This window comes from Meriones unguiculatus, chromosome 21 (assembly GCF_030254825.1).
Source record: "Meriones unguiculatus strain TT.TT164.6M chromosome 21, Bangor_MerUng_6.1, whole genome shotgun sequence".
Classification (NCBI taxonomy): Eukaryota; Metazoa; Chordata; class Mammalia; order Rodentia; family Muridae; genus Meriones; species Meriones unguiculatus.
The window spans coordinates 55748971-55769839 of record NC_083368.1 but is presented as its reverse complement, the minus strand read 5'-3'; positions in this window follow the sequence as shown (position 1 = coordinate 55769839).

Below are 20869 nucleotides of genomic sequence, written 5' to 3'. Positions count from 1 at the left end.
ACCTCATAGCTGTCCTCAGAGTGGAGCGCTGTTGGGCTGTTGGGCTGTTCTTTTCTCTGTCGTGCAGTTGCAGTCGGGGTGGGGCTCATCCTTAGACCTCGAAGGTATTTTGAGACAAACATGCTTGGATGTAAATGAGGAGCAGGGGCAGCAGAGCTTCCTGAGCTCCGCTTCTCAGGTTCTCAGCGACCTCAGACCACACAGCAGTTTGACATGTTGTCAGGATATGCCTAGACTTGTGCCAAGCCAGTGGCCTGAGGCTTCTGTGCCATACTTGAGGTCACAAATACCGCAAAGCTTTGACATACCCTGAGCCCTATACCCTCTGAAGACCACAGCACTACAGTAGGACCAAGAACCACACTGACTGTTGCGAGTGTGGATTTGTAGCTCAAGACTGCTGCCACCATGAGTAACGCTGTACGTTGTTCTGGGGGCTGTTCCAGCAAGTCTTTTTTTTTCCCTTTTGAGACAAGGTTTCTCTGTGTAGCCCTGGCTGTCTTGAAACTCTGTAGACCAGGCTGACCTTGAACTCAAGAGATCCTCCTGCCTCTGCCTCCCAAGTGCTGGGATTACAAACGTGCACAGCCACCTCCCAGCCCTCTGGGACTGTTTCAGATCAGTCTGGGTATGAGGTCTGTTAGGACCTGACCAGTGTTAGGTTTCAGCAGCTGGGCGCTGAGCACCAGGTCAGAGCCTCCACAAACAGTCTGCCCTTTCCTCCGCTAACAATCTTGGTCCCTGGTGTCTAAGGTTGGAGTAGTTTGGTGAAATCTTATCTTTTGGCCACCAAAAGATGCTGAGCTGGGCTATATATACCTCAATCTCACTGCAAGGACCTTCATAGTTTAGGGATCTATCCGGGCATATAGTACATCTTGTGGTTATGTAGGCTAAAACTGGAGTCTGTGCCCTGGGCCCCATCCTTGCCAGGTCTCAGGATGGGGCTGTATGGGTTCAGTCTGTGAGCACTGGGCTGGGAACACCTTTTATTCTCCAAGGTTTGGGGCTGAATGATGGAAATAGTCCCTTGGCCACCAAGGCTGTGGCTCAGCTGGGTTGTAAGATAGGCCCCCCAGTCCCAGGGACCTGTGCACTCTCTGAAGGGCCACCCTAAGGCCAGCAGTGGTGTGGGCTGAAGCGAATCCATCTCCCCATGCCAGAACTGGTCTGTTGGCTCATCTGTGAGTTACCGGTGTATTGGGGTGGGACAGAGTGACTATCAGTGTAACCAGGTTCTGGATCCTACCCGGGTAGGCCTGGTTGAGCTTCAAGACAGAAGCCCTGTGCTGGTTTCTGCAGTCTACACTGAGCTGATGCTGCCTTGTTCTGGTGCTGCCTGCGGCTCCCTGCACCACAGCTCGGAGGAGAGCTGGACACGTCAGTGGCTGCCAGCAGCTCAGTTCAGGTCACCAGTGTTAGCTTGGGGTGTGGGCTTCACTCTCCACTGGGTTTCACAGCGAGAGGCCTGGTGCTGGGATTTAAGACTAAGGTCTGGACTTAATTCCTTCCTCCTTTCTTACTTAAAAAAAAACAAACAAAAAAAAGCATTAATTTTGTTCTTTGGCAGATTGACCTGTCGTTCTGCATATCCCCCCAGCCCTGTCTTTGCCCCTCCCACTCAGGTCTTTCCCACAGTTATGACTTGGTGTTTTGTGACCCACTGAGTTTAACAAACGCATCTGCATTTTAATCTGAATTTAACAGGCCATCCGTATGACCTGGGATTGACACCGTCCATTGGAACCTCCTGCGCTCAGCGGTGGGTGGCGCTGGGCGCAATTATAACCGAGTACCGCGATCCCTCACCTTCTCTAGTTTGTCACAGTTCAATGGGAAGGAGTGACCTACAGGCCTCTCCCTCACCTCTGGCAAGGGCCAATACCTAGCTGCTGTGAGTTCTTGATTACAGTGGCTTCCTTGTGCCTGGAAGATGGCACTTCACACATGTCTTTCTATCTTGCAGCTCATGAATAAGGCTGAGCTCAGCGGTGGTGTGGCCATATGCTAGTTCTGCTCCTAGTGTTTTGAGTAACCTGACTGATTTTCACTGAAAATGTGCAAGTTTATTTCTCTCGCCAGCACTGGATAAGGGCTTCCCTTTCCTCACAGCAACACCAGAATTTGTTGTCACAAAGTGATCTTTTTTTTTTTCATGAATTTATGTATTTATTCACTTTACATCCCGATCCCACCCTCACACCTCCTTCCCCTCCCCATCTCATGTTCTTGGGGCATTCTGACTTAGATAGCACATGGCAGGCTGTCCACAGTGCTTTTTCTAGAGACAGTTGGGCCACAGAGGCATGGACTCCCTGAGTCAACAAATCCCTTGTTAGAGTCATAACATGATAACAGTATTAGGAGGTGGTGAAAGGTAGGAGACAGGGCATATTTGCAGGAAGCAGGTCACCAGGGCAAATCATTGGGGGTTATATCATTCCCTGGCCTCTTCCTGTGTCTCCTCTTCTCTGCTTCCTGCCTACCCTGAATGAAAAGCTATGCTCTGCTATATGTTCTTGGCAGGATGTTCTGACCAAATGCACATTTACTAAACTCCTGAGACCACAAACTAAAATAAATCTTAAGTATTTTGATCACCATGGTAAAACAGCTAACAGGTAGCATGAAAGGAAAGCCTTATACTTGGACCTTAACAAGGAGACCATCTCCAATCCAAGGTGTATCTTGTCCTTGAGAGCGCAAAGACAAATGGGCTGTGAAATGTGACCTTGGGGGATTTGCCCAGTAGCGCCAACGGTCAATATTGTCAATTTGACAGGATCTAGAACCACCAAAGAGGCTCTTTGTGGGGAGGACATTCCAGAAAGAAACAGAACTGGAGCCCAGGATGACCCCACGGGCCTGAGATAACCTGTGCTCATCATTGGGGCCCGACAGCTGGTAAACCACAGCTAAAACACTCAAACCCCCGGAACACGGTGACTCTAAACAGCCTCAGGTGATGTAAAACGTCTCTGCACGGAGTATCCACATTCCTGTAAAGCAGTGTGCTCAGATATATTCTCTGGAATACAAGAGAGGTGCCGGTAAGGCCGCATGGCCAGGGGCAAGTGATCAAAGAGCAGGGAACGGAGTTCATGCCAGTGACTGCCCTGCTCCCCTTACTAGGGAACCCACATGGAGACCGAGCTGCCTATGGGCTACATCTGAGCAGGGGGTCTAGATCCTCTCTATGCAGTCTTTGGTTGGAGTATCAGTCTCTGCAGGACCCCCTGGGCTCAGAGATTTCTAGCTTTGTTGGTCTCCTTGAGGGGCTCCTGTCCCCTCTCTGTCCTCCAACCCACTTCTCCTCCCCCCCCCCCCCTTTCAGGGACTGCTTTCTTGGACCCATTATCAGGTGTGCTTTGTTTCCCTGGGCCTGGGGTATGGCTCAGGTACAATGGCCTCCTTTGGTTTTTTTTTTTTTTTTTCCAATGCAGTTTATTCAGGAACATTGAACAATCCTCGGACCCCGGGGAAAGCCAGCCCACAGCTTAAATAGCCTCTGGGTAGCCAACCCAGGCGTGCCACGGGGGCAATGCAGATAGGTCCACATACATGGAAGCAAGCCAGATCCTCGGCCTTAGCCAAATGTGGAGTTGTTCGTGACAGAGAGCACTCACCATCGGGAAGGTGGAAGGCAGAAACCAGCTCCATCTTTAAGGCATAGCATTCCGCAGCTCTCTACAGTTCCCCCTTTTTGTTTTAGACGCATCAGGCAAGAGTAGAGGTCTGATCTCTGATATTAGAAATAAATTGGGACTTTGTACAGATGTTCATTTAGGTGTCATCCACCCAAAGAGCATCAGACCGTCCGATACCTTTTTCTCAGAGGCGGGACCTGGGGCATCAACCCGCATGCAATCAGACATGCTCTTCTCTGGGTCCAAAGCGGCTGACCCTGAGTGCAGTGCTTAGCCTCGCATCCTGAGCGTATCATTTTAGCTTTTTATGGTATCCAACCATGCTTGGGGAGAATGTCCTGCTTCAATGGCTGTAAAGGCCTGAATGATCATGGCTGCATCACACTGTTGTGAGACTCTAATCTTGCATATATGCCACAGGCAAACCAAGGAGACCAACACCAGAAGGCCTGCTAACACTCCCATGCCCGCCCATTCCTTCAGATGATTCATGGCTGCAGTAATCCATGTTGATAATCCTGTGGCTAGTCCTGCGTCCACTCCGGTAGAATTTACTGTGACAATGGCCACTCTCAGCTGCTCCATCGTAGTATCGAATTCTCCAGTCCAATTACCTAAAATATAGCTCGACAATTGTTTAGACAGATTTGCAGCGCAGGAAAAATTCTCATGTTGTATGCTAGTGACACAAAGTCCAGCATACTTTCATTGACAGCCAGGTTGAGCGATTTGCCATAGGGTATCGATTTGCTCCTGCAAGAGGTCAATCCTCTGATTGAACACCATCAAGCTTCCTTTTAGTTGAGCATTAATTCCTTTATGTACAACTAAGGCATGAGCTACATTGGCTAAATGATTATTCAGGGTCTGAGCAGTCTGCCCAGTATGACTCATGGCTAATGCCCTGGTGGTAGCTCCAACAGCCGTCAATGAGATGGTAGTAACAATGGTGGCTGTAGTTCCAAGATCCCTTTTCTGTCTGAAGAGAGTCATAGCGTGAGGGGCATCAATGGGCATAGGCATCCAGTGAGGCATGCGAGTAACCAGGGCATACCTAACTTTACTAGCATTCCAGCATTGGGCAAAAAAGCAAGTATCATTACCATAATTACTTGGCTCTATCTGGCTAATAATAAAAATGGGGGATATAGACAAACAGGTGTGGGCTTATAGGAAATATTATGAGAAGCCTTAACCCCTCGTTGGAACATCCTGCGTCAGTTCTAGAACTAGCAGTGGTGGTGTCCGAGGTCTGAGTAGGTTCAGGAGACCATTGCCCCCAGGGGCGAGACGTGCTCCATGCCAATTGACTAACTCCATGTTTTCCTCCAATTTTGAAAGTCATTTAAGGTTCTTAAATTATTTTTTCCCTTTTTTCTTAAATTTTTCATCAATTACACTTTATTCATTCTGCATCCCCCCATAAGCCCCTCCCTCCTCCCATCCCAATCCCACCCTCCCTCCTCCCTCTGCTTGCATGCCACTCCCCAAGTCCACTAATAGGGGAGGTTCTCCTCTCCTTTCTGATCTTAGTCTGTCAGTTCACATCAAAAGTGGCTGTATTGTCCTCTACTGTGGCCTGGTAAGGCTGCTCCCCTCCCCAGAGGGAGGTGATCAAAGAGCAGGCCAATCAGAGTATGTCAGAGGCAGTCCCTCTTCACATTACTATGTAACCCAATTGGACTCTGAACTGCCCTGGGCTACATCTGTGCAGGGGTTCTAGGTTATCTCCATGAATAGTCCTTGGTTGGAGTATGAGTCTCTGGGAAGTTCCCTATGTTCAAATTTTCTTGTTCTGTTGCTCTCCTTGTAGAGACCCTGTCCTCTCCAACTCTTACTATTTCCCAGTTCTTACCTAAAATTCCGTTCTCTCTGCCCAACAGTTGCCCATCAGGCTCAGCATCTGCTTTGATAGTCTGAAGGGCAGAGGCTTTCAGAGGCCCTCTGTGGTAGGTTCCTAGGTTGTTTCCTGTTTTCTTCTTCTTCTGATGTCCATCCTCTTTGCCTTTCTGGATGGGGATTGGACGTTTTAGTTAGGGTCCTCTCTCTTGTTTGTTTCTTTAAAAGCACAGGTTTTAGTGGGTTTGTCCTATGTTGTATGTCTATATGAGTGAGTATATACCATGTGTGTCTTTTTGCTTCTGAGACAACTCACTCAGGATGATCCTTTCCAGATCCCACCATTTACCTTTTTTTTTTTTTTTTTTTTTTTTAAGATTTATTATTTATACAGCATTCTGCCCGCACACCAGATCTTAACTATAGATGGTTATGAGCCACCATGTAGTTGCTGGAAATTGAACTCAGCACCTTTGGAAGGACAGTGAGTGTTTTTAACCTCTGAGCCATCTCTCCAGCCCCCTCCTTTGGTTGTTAGAGGAGTGTGTGTGTGTGTGTGTGGGGGGGGGGGGCTGTAGACCCAGCCCCATTGGGGAGTTCAAAGACCCTGAGAAGAGGAGAGTGTGTATAGGCCATGGCAATGCCTAAGTTTCAAGTGCAAACCCAGACTTAGAGCTTGAGGTCTTCCTCTGAGGAACAGTGTGTCCCTCATGCACTGGAAGCTGAAGAGGAGAAAAGGTACCTCTACCTTTACATCCTGACCACAGCCCCACTCCCTGCTCTCCCCCCAGTCCCTTCACACCCCTCTCCCTCCACCCCTTCTCCTCAGAAGCATATATGTTATGGTCTTTTCAAATTTAGTTTATTATATTGGATTTAAAAATTCTTTGTCAGTTTTACATATGTGATGGATTTTAGTCCTGTCACCCATATTGTCCTGCGTCACCCCTCATCCTTCTCACACTGAAACCCTTCTTCCCTTGATTCTCTTCCTACGTGTGTGTGTGTGTGTCTCACTGAGTTTAAGTAGGACCTGGGTGGGAGGCTATTTCCTGGAGCATTGCTGACTTCCCAGCAGCCACACCACCGAATAAAACACTTCCCTTGCGCCTGGCAACCAGTAATTGCCAAGAGCTCCTCGGGGAGGCATGGGACCCCGTGAACCCTTCTCCCATCCACAGTGGAGTAGACTGCTTCCCAGTCCCTCCCACTCTGCAGCTCGTGCCTGCGTTCTTCCTGCCCCTCTTCCGTGCTGTTCCTTGAGTACAGGGGTGTGTGTGTGGGTATAAATGACTGGTTTAGGGATGGACACTCAAAGGCCACTCAGTGTCAGCACTTTAATTGGGTATGAGACGAGTTAGTGCCTGCCCCCTGCAGGAAGAGGTTTCTCTGGCCAAGGCTAAGAGCAGAGCTAGCCTACAAATACACAGGTAACTGGAAGGCAGTTTGTTATCATGTCTTTTTAGCAAAACTGCAGTAATAGATTCCCCCATGGGGTCTGTGACCTCCAAACTGTGAGCTTTTGAGCAGATTTATGCACTCTGGCACGCTTACACGACAAGGCCCTCGCTGCATTACCCTTACAGCCTGCCTCTCCTCCATTTCACACTCCTAAGGACCCTTGTAATTACATTAGGCACGCCCAGATAATCCAGATAATCTTCTTATCCTTTTTAATTGGAGTTAATTTTTTATGAAACAAGGTCTTACCATGTTGTGTAGACTGGCCCCAAACTCAGAGCATCCTCCGGCCTCAGTCTTCCAAGCAGCTGGAACTACAGATGTGTGCCACCACACCCAACTCCCCCTGTTTAAATAGGCAGTTAGCAGCCGTCAGGCATCCTTACCTTGTCACCTAAGTCATAGCTTCTGGGAACCTGAGCAGTGACCTCTGTGTGTATGCCATGGGGTAGGCTGGAATGCCGGCTGCCAGGGAAGAACCTAGGTCAAGACAAAAATGGAAAACCAAAGCTCTTCCATTTGCCTCAGGAACCACTGAAATGGAGGATTATTTTTCACAGGAAAGCAACAGCACCTGGTGACTCCAAAGCCGTTCTGACAGAAAGTAAAAGTTCCCTGTGACAAGGCTGTGGCTGATGGTGGAGAATGGAGATTGGCATTGCTCCAAAGGGAGAGGACGGTGGGTCTGCCACGCCTTCTTTAGGCTTATTCTGATCTCACACCTGTGCATATGTCAGCAAATGGGCTGACAACCCAACACTGGCTGCTCACCTGGGGACTCGGGTTCATTTCCCAGCACCCATAGGGTGGTTCAGCCATCTGTGATGCCAGTCCCAGGGGATCTGATGCCCTCTATGTTGCCTGTGGATACTTGCATGCACATAGACATGTATGGAGGCAAAATACCCACAGGTATAAAATAAAAAACAAGGAAAAAACCCAGCTGAAGTAATGATAGATTCCACAACACGACAGACCTTGAAAACACTACAGGAAGTAAAAGAAGCCAAGTGGCCGCTTCGTAAGCTCACGGTTCCTCCTGTAAGAAATGTTGCGAATAGGCCAGCCTAAAGATGAAGAAACTGAATTAGCGGTTCCTAGGGGTTGGGAAGGAGGAGGAGGCTGGGAAATGACTATGGGTAGGTACAGGTGTACTTTTGCGGAAGTGTAAGCCTTCTGGATATTAGATATTGTCTTGTGTTCTATTGCTATGGCCACGGCTACTTATAAAAGAAAGTTTAACTGGGGCTTGCTTACACTTTCAGAGAGTTATTTCCTGGTGGGGATTAGCGCCTGGGGGGAAGGGACTGAGTGGTGTTGGAGCCCGTGCTCAGACTCAAAGGTGCAGATCCAACTTTATTATCCAGTGTAAAGGCCTTAGGTGAGTAATGATCGAAAGGCCAGTCAGACCATGCTAGCCTCAAGCACCACTAACAGTCAGTCAGGTTGGTGCAACCCTAAGCAAATTTGGGGGTGGGGATGGGGTCAGGGCTGCCTTAGGAGGCTTCTGTAAAGAAGGGGGGCCCCCTAGCATTGGATGCATTCTGAGACTTCTCTGGCGTGCTGGGAGTCCCTAGTGGATCAACACTGTGTGCAGTGGAGCAGGACCTTTCGAGGAGCCATAGGAATCGCTGCCACTTCACTGGCCGTTCCCTATGGGCCTCCAAAAGTCTTGCCCACAGTTCATGATCATTACGGTGGGGAGTGTGGCAGTTGGCAGGCACAGCATGGTGCTGGAGAAGCAGCTGAGAGCTTACATGGGATCCACAGGCAGGCAGAGAGGGAGACTCTGGGCCTGGCTCGGGCTTCTGAAACTTCAAAGGCCACCCCACCCTTCCATCCCATCTCCTCCAACAAGGCCACATCTCCTAATCCTTCCCAAACAGTTCCACTGACTGGGAGCCAAGCATTGAAATGAATGAGCCCTGGGGAGGACTCATTCTAATTCAAACATCCCCAGGTGATGGTTGTTGGGCAACTTTGAAAACACAACAAAACCCCTAAACCCCGCTAAGCTGTACATTTTAAATGGGTGAATTGTAGGTGACTCACATCTTAACAGTCACCGAGAATTATGGAGGCCAACAGGTTGATGACCATTACGGAGCATGAAGAAGACGGGCCCAGGTTTTTCTCCAGTTCACTTCCTTCCTCACACCAAGTGTCTCTTCCTCTCCCTCCTATGATGGCCAAAGGGTCACTATCTGAGGCTGACTCTGGGTACCAGGGAGATAAAATTGTGAACATGCTAACATGGAGAGCCAACAGGGCTCACCTGCCTTGTGTGTGAGTTGTACCCTGTGAGAGGCAACCTCCCTCCCCCTGTAATACCTGAGAAGCTTCTAGAAGTCAAGGAACAGCAGGAGCCACAGGATCTGGGTAGAGGTGAGAGGATTCCTCCCTGGAACCTTTGGGTGGGGCATGGACTACTGACCCCTTCATTTCGCACCCGTGCCTCTTAGGACCGTGGGGGTTGTCACTTTTCTGTAGTCCTACATGATGGCAGTCCTTGAAGATGCATACGTTTGGTGACGGTGTGGCAGGGGCTGTGCAGTAGGTACTCGGTGGACTGTGACCCTATGAGGACCTGCGGTTAAGGGGGTTCCCATCGCCTAGATGTGTGCTAGGCTGGTGTTTCCTATTTGTGGGTCTCAGCACGGTTAAAAATTAGTAATTTAGACGACACCGAAGTATTGCCACCTTCTGTTCCCCACAGTGAGGACTTCCTCGGGGATTTACTTGTGAAATCTGCATCTGAAAGACTCCCCCACGGCTCCAGGGTTGGTGCTTATCTTTATTTCTCTGGATCACTGTTGTGCATCCCCAGAGGGAAGCACCCCTCTTTCAGACTCATGGGCCTCCTTGCTCACCGTGGCCTCAGACTCTGGTTCCTCCTGAACCTTCCCTGCTGTGTGTCAACATCATCTTCTGGGATTTCTTCTCTTATAACTTAAGTGTCTTTTTGTACCACCCTCACTAAAACCTGATGTTTCTTTAGGGCCCATGTTTGGTCTTCTCTTTATACTCTACAAGTCTCTTGGGTAATTGTCGAGTTTCCTCAACCTTAGCTGCCTCCCAGTCCTGCTTCACTGCAGAGTTCCCCTGGACTCCAGCTTCCTGCGTCAGAGTTCCACCTGGGACGCCAGCGACCTCTGGCTCCATTTGTTCTAAGCCCTTTCCTCAGTCATTGCCTGAAGTCACAGAATCCCTGTTTCAAAGTGGAAATGCAATGCAGAGGGCTTCTTTTTGCCTCTTTCTTGAGTCAGTGCCCCATGTCTTTATAGTCTTTTTTGTTTGTTTGTTTGTTTGTTTGCTTGTAACAGGGAAAGGTCTCATTGTGTCACTGTGCAAGCTGGCCTCAAACTTGTAACAGCCATTGCCCTTGCCTTCCAAATGCTAAGATTACATGCATGAGACATCATGTCTGGCCAGAAGGTTTATTGATTCAAACAATAGATGTTGAGCCGTTCTAAGGGAGAAATGACGAAGAATGAAAGCTATCCATGGAATTATGGCTGGTGGTGATGCGGGCATTAACCAATCAATGATCAACAGACTATGAAAGCTTATCTACACCAGCTTTACAAGGCTCCAAACAGAGGACCAAGACCCCTGCTCAGATGTGGCCCATGGCATCTCAGTCTCCATGGGCTTCCCTAGTAAGGGGAACAGGGGCTGTCTCTGACATGAACTCAGTACCTGTTCTTTGATCACCTCCCCTGGTGAGGTGGCCTAACTAGACCATAGAAAGAGGATTCAGACAGTCCTCATAAGACCTGATAGGCTAGGGTCAGATAGAAGAGGAGGAGGACCTCTCCTATCAGTGGATAGGGGAGGGACATGGTGGGGGGAAAGGGAAGGAGAGTGGGATTGGGAGGAGACGAGGGAGGGGCCCACAGCTGGGATACAAAGTGAATAAATGTAATAATAATAATAATAATAATAATAATAATAATAAAATAGAAATAGACACACATCATCAGTATCTCTTGGCTGGCATTCCATGAGAACTAGTGTGACAATGTGGGTACGTACGTACTTCTTGACTGGGTCAGCTGAAGTGGAAAGACACGCCCTCGGGTGTGAACGCATCACTCTGTGGGCAGGGTTGTGGACCACCTCAGGAGGAAGCAGGTTGAGGACCAGCATCCGTCCCTCTCCGAGTCCTGACTAGGTACCACAAGACCAGCACATCCGCCCCGCCACTGTGGCTTCTCTTTCATGCTGGACTCTCAAACTGAGCCAGAATAAAATCTTCCTTTCTTAAAAAAAAAGCTCCAGACAGGTTTCAGGTTACAAACTGTGGAGGAAATCACGCACTCCATCCTCCATCCTCTGTGTCTCGCTGTCCTCTTTGCAGGCACAACCTGTTTGGCCACATGACCCCCTGCCAAGCTGAGTCCTTGGACGTCTCCTCATAGGTAGAAAGTTAGTTTGTTCTGGCCTCACCCTTGTCGCTGCTCTTCCTCTCTGTAACGGTACCCCCTCATCTCTGCTCTTGGCGAATCCCAGGAACAAGCAAATCTAGAACTTTTGTTAGGTCCTTGTCTTTCGAGGCCACCAGTCCTCTGCCTCCACCTACTCCCCTAGCTCAGAGTCCAGCACGCAGGTCTATGCAATCACAGGCAAGGAAGCACGCCCCGGTTTAGCTTTCCTGTTTTATTTTTCTGGGTTTTGGGAATGATAGTCATTACCATAGAGCTCCAGTGTAGCCCTAAGGGTCACCACCCTCTATAAGCTTCCTAAAGGTATTGGTGGAACTAGAGGTGCCCAAGGGAGCTGAGAGTTACGATAAGAACCTGCACAATAAGATGCATTTTCTTTTTTTAAAGTTTTATTTATTTATTTATTTATTTATTTATTTATTTATTTATTATAGTTTATCCACTTTGTATTCCAGCTGTAGCCCCTCCCTCCCATACGATTCATTTTCAAAAGTGTGAGATTATCTAATTCCAGCATTCTAAAGATATTGAAATTTTGAGAGACACAAGACTCTAGAATGTCCCGGTGAGATGACTGGCGAGCCAGAGCTGGCTTTTCCCCGGACACGTTAGTGCATGGCCCGAGTTTGAGACACCCAGAACGATCATACCGGTGCCCCTCAGCAGCTCTGGCCTCCTATCTGGCAGTCATGTCTTCATCAGGTGGGGTTTGGCTCTTCATTATTTAATTACCATGATCTCCTTAACAGAATACTTTAGCTGTTTTATGCAATTAGAAGGAAAGGCTCACAGCAGTCGTTACATTACAAAACAGATGTGACGGAGAAGACCGTTACGTCTTCCTTACTGTCCAAATTTCAGCAGTGATCAGGGACGGCCATCAACTGCCCGCCCACATTATTTAGTTGGCAGTCTCTAAGGGCAATGCCAGCAGAGCAGGGCACGATGCTCGTCACAGGAGTGGAAGTGATTAGTGTGCTGTAACCTAACGGTCTGAAAGCTGTGGTGCCCACAGCAGCGCCTGTCACCGCCACCTTGGACAAGTGCAGCCGGCAGATAGGATCGTGACACACCTGCCTGTGCTACCACTCATGAGCCTAATGGATATTCCTCCGTGAGGGTCTAGCTGAGGGTTTGAGCCTTCTCCAGCCCACCTCCATGTCTCACCCCTTGGGTGCCTTGTTGGAATAAATGCTTAGTAAACATTGCAGGCAGGAATGGTCCCACTGCATGACTGATGTTCACAGGAGACCCCAGAGCAGCATCCAGAACTTCCGGTTAGCCACAATACATCTCTCCTCGGGCCCTTGGACACGTGAGGGTGTGGGCCAAATGCTGGCTATGAAGGCACAGAGATGCTGCTTCTGTCCTCCAGGGGTCTTTTATGTACTTTGGACCATTGGTCGATGATGTCTCCATTTTTCTCAGAACTGGGCATCTGCTTGCAGTTCTGTGCGATCATGCCCTTTGCTTTAACCCACTGGACTATTTTGGACTAACTCTCATGACTTTCCAAGTTCATGGAAGCACTCACCTCTCAATGTGTTGAGAGGTAGGGTCTTTTGGAGGTAGCTAGGTCAGGAGAGTGTGGCCCCGTGAGTGCTCTTGGTGCCCTTACAAGAAGTGAGTGAGGGAGCTGGCTCCTTTCCTGTGTGTCTGCCCTGTAGGGTCCCTGTGAGACAGGAGCTGTCTGCAGCCCAGAAGGAGAAACCTCAGAAGACATGCTTTGCTCTTGGGTTACAAACTTCTAGAGCTGTGAACAATAGATTGTTGTTTAAGCAACGATGCTAGGTGCTCAGTTGTGTTTTTTTTGTTTTTGTTTTTGTTTTTTTTCCACAGACCTGGTGGGGTTCCCATATTTTCCTTATCCTCCTTGTACTATGTGATCGGTGAGTTTTCTTTTCATCCGATCTACCGTTTCTTACTCATTATGGCAAATTAGACTTCCCATCACTCTTGGAGGCAGATAAGCAATGACATGATCTATTTAAAATTGTTGCATTTGATACATGATAGGACTTGGTAAGGGGCATTTTTCTTCCCATTTCCCCCTTTCAAGATATTATACATCTGGCTGAAGGTTAGTTGCATTTTTCAACCTTCATTAGAGAAGATTCCTTTTGCCGTGGATGCTGAATACACAGAGCCCTGCTACTGGTCAGCATCCAAAGGGTCAGAGAGCTTAGCCCTGAGTGGGACAACTTCTAAGCCCCCTGAGGCTCAGAGTTCCCATTGAAGGAGGGGCAGAAGGTTGTGGATATGTGCCGTGAAACAGCACTTCCTAGACATGACGGGGCCATTGCAAACATGAACTTGCAGAGCTATGGCTACATGCATGTGACCTGCAGAGATGTGCAGACAGGCCTTGGCTCGGGAAGCCCTGTGCCAACCATGACGGTGGAGGTTTTCTTCAGGGCTGTGCCCCTGAATGGCTACCCATGCTTCAGCAGATGGTTCTATTCTCACGCACATTCAACAGCACTGAGTAGTTTCAAGCGGTTAGTGGAAGAGGGAGAGAACATGAAGTGGGCAAGAAAGTGCTGGGGCCATGGGAGGAGTTGGAGGGGGAGAAATGGGAATATACTTGATGAAAACACATTCAGAGCACGTATAAAACTTTCAATTTTTTTTCGATTTATTTTATTTCATGGGCATAAGACTTTTGCTTACATGTCTGTGCATCATGACCATGCAATGCCCACAGAGGCCAGAAGAGGGCAGCAGGTTCCTTGGAACTGGAATTACAGATGGTTGTGAGCCACCATATTTGTGCTGGGAACCCAGTCCAGGTCCTCTGAAGAGCAGTCAGCATTCTTAACCTCTGAGTGGTCTCTCCACTTGTCTAAAGAACACAGGACACCAATAGCTTGGGCTCATGGCCCAGACAGGGTACGCATCCTTAAAGAGGATTCAGATCCTGCCTCAGATGTCATGACTAATGTGGCTGAAAGTTTTACAGCGGCATCACTGAATCTGTGTCACCCACATGGCACAGCAATTACTAGTGTTATAGGAGGTACAGCACAGACCTTCAGGTCGCACAGGTTTGCCTTGAACAATGTCCTAGCAGGTCCTGAGTTATCACCCTGAAGAAGTCATAGGCAAAAGTGGACAAATGTTTTGATCCTCTTGCCTAGTCTAGGCTATTCTCGGCTAACACACGGAGTCATGGTATTTTCAGACAGGGCCTCAGTGAGATCTACATGAAAGTCACAGAGAACATTTTCAGTCCAGATATTGAACAGTCTACTGACATTCGTCAGAGGCAACCGTCTTAGGTGTGTTTTCTCTGGTGATATAATTTGCCCCTAACGGATCAGCAAGTATGGCTGTCTTTCTCCCCTTCTTTAGCAGAGTTAGGGTTACAGGATTTTAAAACTTTTACGTAGGTCTCAAAAACAAAAACCAGAACCACTTTTCTTTGTACTGTGTTACTAGAAACAGGAAGAAAGTCCAAGTAAACTGTGTATGAGATTTGGAAAGACGTAAGATGTTTTTCTTTCCTGAAAACAACTTGACTCTTGTTTGTTTGACAGGGTCTCAGCACATAGTCCTGGCTGGCTTATGCTCTGCCTCCTGACTGCTGGATTACAGGTGGGTTCCACCAGGCTGACAACAGCTCGCAGCTTGATCTTCCTCCCTCCCCTCCCTTCCCCTCCCCTCCCCTCCCCTCCCTTCCCCTCCCCTCCTCCCTTCCTTCTTGGTCTTGTGTAGCCAAGGTTAGCCTCCAATTCTCTTTATAGCAGAAGCTGGCCTTGCTCCCACTTTTTCATTAATTTCTGTGTATGAATGTTTTGCCTGTATGTATGTCTGCATACTGCTTGCAGTGCTCTGGGGAGGCCAGAAGAGGGCGTCGGCTCCCCTGGGCCTGTGGAGTTGTCCTGCAGGTGCTGGGAATTGAACCCAGCGCTTCTGGAAGAGCAGACAGTGCTCTTAGCCACTGAGGCTCTGCCTCAGCCCCCTGCCTCCGCACCTTCAAATCCTATTCCTCTTCTTTCTCCCCCCCCCCCCCCATGTAATATTTTTGTGTTTTTGAGACAGAGTCTCACTGTGTAACCCATAGTGAGTTACATAGTATAACAGTACTGGAACTTGGGTTGACAAGGCTGGCTTTCAGTGATCCCGCGCCTCTGCCTCTCACCACGAAGGACCCACTGTCTACTTCTTTCTCTTTCTGCCTCCAGCGGTGGGAGGTACAGGAACTCCCCTGAATTCTGCTCTGACTTGTTTGATTTCTCTAGGGCAGTGACTCCCGACCTTCCTAACGCGGGGACCATGGAACACAGTTCCTCCTGTTGCGGCGACCCCAACCATAAGATTATTTTCGTTGCTGCTTCATAACTGTGATTTTGCTGCTGTTATGAATTGTAATGTAAATTTCTGTGTTTTCCGAGGGTCTCAGGCGACCCCTGTGAATTTGACCCCCCGCCCCCAAAGGGCATCGCGACCCATAGGTTGAGAGTTCTCCGGGACCTTTGTGAGGATTTGGTTGTCGTGAGGAGTGAGTACCTACCTAGAAGGGATGTGGTAATTTATTAAGACCTCAGCTTTCTGGGAAGCATGTGTCTAAGAATCTAGAACCCTGGACCATGGTTGGAACCCTTTGGGGACCGTGACTTTCCTAAACCTCGTGTCTCAAGTCGTCGGAGTTGCGTGATGCTCTTTTGTTTCCAGGGTGGCTTTGAACAGCAGACAGCCGGGGCAGCACCAGACTGGGCCCCAACGGGCGGCTGACCGGGTCGCAGGCTGCGCGCCGCGGCGCTGTGTCCGGCCTGTCCGCCCGCCGCAGCTGCGCCCGCCCGGGGCGTCCGCAGAGGCGCGGCGCACGGCCTAGCTTTGTGCAGCCGTCGGCTCCTCCAGGACGCTCTGCGCGCACGGAAGCCGCGGCTCAGGGGCCCCGCTCCGCGCTGAGCCCGGCAGCCCGGCGCCCTCCGAGACCCCGCTCGGCTCCGCGCACCCGGCGCCCCAGCTCCAGACCCCAGGTGAGCCTGACCCCCGCGGCCCGCGGCCCGCGGCCGCAAGCCCGGACTCCACCTGCCTTTGGCGCGCGGCTTGTTTGGAGGGAAGCAACGTTGCCGGGCCGTTTTCCTTCTTCCTTTCTTTTTTCCCCCTTCTCTGTGTTCCTGCACTTTCTTTTCTGGGGTGACGCCAAATATTTCCTCTGAGATGGGATGCAAAAAGTCAGATTCTTTTTTTAAATCTGTGCAAACAACTTTGTTTTAACATAGCATGTGAGGTCTTAGGACCGCCCTTTACCAACCGGATCACCCCTGCAAGGCTTCAGACTGCCGGGCAGGCATGGTGGCTCGGAAGCCTGTGGCGCGCGAGCGACGCTGCGGTTCGTGGGTCTGTTTCCGCATTTATATTCAAATATATTTCCCTGGAAGATTGTTTTAATTGGAGATTTTCGCCTCGAGATGTTCAGATAAATCGGATAGCGAGCCAAACCGAGTTATTTCACTTCGTGGCCAACCTTTATTTCAGTTCTTTCTCCCCCCCCTCCCCCGCGGTTCTTGCCCCGAAGCGATCTGTAACGCGAACCTACTCCGATACAGTTTGAAAAGTGCATTTTGTACTTGGCTCTTTTCTTTGATCGAATTAATCTGGGCCTTTTTGTAGCTCTAAATGAGGCCGATGGGCTGACAATGTAGCTGTTTAAAGGGGGATTTTAGGGGATAATAGCCAATGCAAATAGTGCTATGAGAATGGCAAGCTGCTGTCCTGCGCGCAACCACATAATAACAGCAAAGAGAGCTTTGAAAATGAATTGAAATTTTGTGGCATGCCATCTGGGATTATTTGGGGAAACAGTTCTGAATACTGCAGTTGGGCAAAAGAATGGGAGAACGGACTGGCGTTAAGCTGACATGTCTCAGATGGCGACCTTATGCTAACGGGTACAGGGTTGGCTAGCTATTGCCCCCTCCCCCTCTCCCCCACCCCCGCCCGCAGCCTTATGCTAACGGGCACAGGGTTGGCTAGCTTCCCCCCCCTCTTATTTTCTTTCTTTCGGATTATCTGCAAAAATTCCCTTTGATTGCTGGTATTTGGGTCTGAGAAACTTTTCTATTGTTGAAGAATTCAATTCAACCCCTGCAGCTGCTGATGCCAGCATTGTGGCCGTTCTGTGCGCTAGTCTAGATGAATGTGGCCAAGCCTTTTAGTGCCTTAATAGGTGCCCACATAAAGGTCATTTCTTCGGCCGGGCTTGTTTTAACAAAAGTTTATACACAAACAACAACCCTGGCTAAAACATTCACATTAATCAATCTCCTCCTGGTGCAAACTGCAAAACCTGCCGGGAGACGTGGTCAAGGCACGGGGGATTTTGTGTGTGTGTGTGTGTGTGTGTGTGAATGTATTTGTTGCTTAAAAAAAATAGTTCAAGTAGTTTCATCAAGGGCAAAGCGTTGTTTGTGCAGTTTCCAGATGGTGATGCCAGCTTGGATGCTGGGTTGTGCCAGGTGAAGGTGGAGGGCAGAGCAGGGCAGAATTTGTTGGGTTTTCAGTTTTGCCTCATGGCTGCTATCAACCGCTGATGGTCTGCAGGAAAGGGTACATCAGCAAGACCGGGAATGAGATTGTTGCAGACAGTTGTTTCCTTACAGGAGAAAAGGACCGCAGCCCTGACTTTTCGTCGGGAAACCTCAGGGAGGGTTGCCTTTAGAAAGAAACAGCTGCTAGTTGAAAACGGGTGAGGGCACCCATTCATGAACCGAAATGAAGAGGGGGAGGCTAGCCCAGGGGTTTTAAGGGACCTTAGTGCTGAGAGGGGGTGGCCCAGCACGGTCCACGTCATGTGGGAATCCCAGAGCTCTGGCCATGTGAGGGTGGGAGTGGGAGACCCACCCACAAAGCCTTCTGGGAGCAACCCTAGAGAGCTTGCCTCAGATGGCAGCAGTCCAAAGTGTGCTTCAAGTCTGTTTGTCTCAGGATGGTATCTGGTACTGGTCCTTGGCTCTGCCCCCAGCCAGTCCTTCAGGGGTGAAAACAGAGTCTGCGGTGCCTGTGGGCTGCCCTCCTGTGCTGTGTGGGTTTCACGGCTCATGCGTTAGCTTAGAACGGGAGGTGGGCACTCAAGTCCTACGGTTTCTTGGAGGCTTAGACAGGACTGAAGAGCTGCCGAGTTGGCCTCTGTGTGTGGCTCTGCTCCTTCCCGGCTCTCACTGAGAGGGCCTCTCCGCTTCTCACCCTTAGAGGGCGAGGCTCTCATGGCTTCTTGGCTGCTGGGCTGGAGACTGCAGCTCAGACTCTAATGGGTGACCGGGAGACCTTGTTGCCGTTTGTACGTTTTGAGTCATCCAGTCTGGAACCAGGCCTGGCAAGGCCACAGGCTGGCAAGCTCCCCCTTCAGGCCACGGCTGTCAGTGGCTCCAGTTGCCCTGAAGATGAGGTAGGGCTCTCTCAAAGGATGGAGGAAAACTGCCCATTGATAGAACTTAGTGTCGGCGTTTAGCCTCTGAATTCCAAATGCTTTTGCCAACAGTCTAGTTTATCTTACAATTTGTCTTGCGCTTGATCTGATTCTTTAATTTCAAGCAAGAGAGACAAAGTACATGCTGTTTGGTCCCAATTGTTGATCTTCTCTCTCTTTGTTCTTTCGTACAAATTTAACTTTTTATTGATTCTTTGTGAATTACACATCATGCACCCCAATATCACTTATTCCCCCATTCCTTCATACCAGCCCTTTGTGCTTGCGTACTCCTCTCCCCAAAGAGGAAAAAAAAAATCTCATTGTGGAATCTGTAGTGTGTCACAGTGAGTTCCACAGTATACCCTTTTGTCTACACTTCTTTACTTGCAAATGTTCATTGCGGTGAGTCACTGGTCTGGTTGGAGGCCTCTGGCTCCGCTACACCATCAATACTGGATCCTCACTGGGACTCCTCTTGGATAAACTGTTGTTGCCTTGTGCCATGGAGACCCTGCAGCTTTGGATCTGTAGGACCAGCTCCTTCACACGCTCCAGCAGTTCATAGATGGGCTAGAGGTTGGGGCGCCCCACTCAGAGCCCTGGATCTGGGCCTGGGTTGTGGCTGAGCTGGTCAGCCGGCCAGCCCTCCTGTGCCCACATGAGGGCAAGCTCTCCAGCACTGCCCTCATCAAATGCTGCAGATGGCAGGGGCAGGACCAGCCCTCCCGCTCTCAGAACCTCAGGGCCAGCTCTCCTGCTTGCTACAGGCGTTGAGAGGCAAGGGTTGGGAAGATCTTTTCTCTTTTATTCACTCGTTTTACATATGTATGCATGTATGTATATTTGTATATGTGTATGTAGCGCGTGTGTGTGTGTGTGTGTGTGTGTGTGTGAGTGTAGGCTGTAGGTTGACGTCAGATGTCTTCTTCTATGGCTTTTGAGGTAGACTTTATCACAGGAACCCTTACATCTAGGTTGGCTGGTTAGTGAGCTCCGGGACCCCTTATCTTTACTTCCCTGGTGCTGGGATTATAGGCTCGCACTTTTCTCTCTTTTCATTTTTCATGAGTGTTGGGGACCTAACTCAGGTTCTGATGCTTGCATACCCAGCCCCTATTCACTCTTTAAAAATTACTTTTACAACTGTCCATAGAGACAAACAAATGTGCATACATACAGAAAATCTGCCTACTTAGGTGGCCCTTGTCCTGGGTGCTTGGGTTGGGTTCAGGGTGGCTCATCCTGCCCTCTAACTGTTTATACCTCTGAGTCTAGAACAGTGGGGTACTGTTGCTACCCACTGTTGGAATCCTCTGAGCAGTTTTTAAAACCAGTAAGGAATGCCTGGGTCCCCTCTCCCCCGACAGAATCAAAGACTGACGATTCGGATGTTTCCTCCTCATTGGCATTCTTGAGGAGCTTCTCGTAGAGCGTGGTGTGAGGCCAGCACTGAGGACCCAGAGGATTAAATGACACGTGGGGGGAGCCCTCAGAAGTCCCTGCTGGGGGCTGTCCAGACTGCCAGGCTCTGGGGCAGCGGGGTGAGTGTGAGAGTGAATCTCTCTCCCCGGAAGCTTGCTTTCCAGAGCCCCACGTGCACCGTAGTGATGATGGGGATGGGGAAGTCATCACGCCTGCAGGCCTGACAGGTGTCTGGGCACACACCTACCCGCAGCATGCTGTAACCTACGCCACAGACTTGTCTAACTGGTGCCGCCCCTTTCCTGTTTGTTTGCCGGGCCTGTTTGCCGCGCTGTGCTCTGCTCGGCTGTGTCTCGGTCTGAGGGATTTTCCAGGGGAGGGATTTGCAGGGCAGCAGTCCAGCAAGTCCTGGAAGCCCAGACGAGCGAGTCAGCCTGGTTCTAGTGCAGTGAATCATCGTAGGCTGCCCGCATTTGACACCCAAAGCAGATTCAGAAAAGGAAACGCTGCTAAGTGGCAAAGCACCAAGCTCGAAACGTTTGCTTCGACAAAGTGTGGCTGAGAGGATGAGGAGCTAGTGCAGCCTCGGAGGCGCGAGTTCCAGGCTGTGTCTTTGGAGGCGGCCGAGAGAACAGATG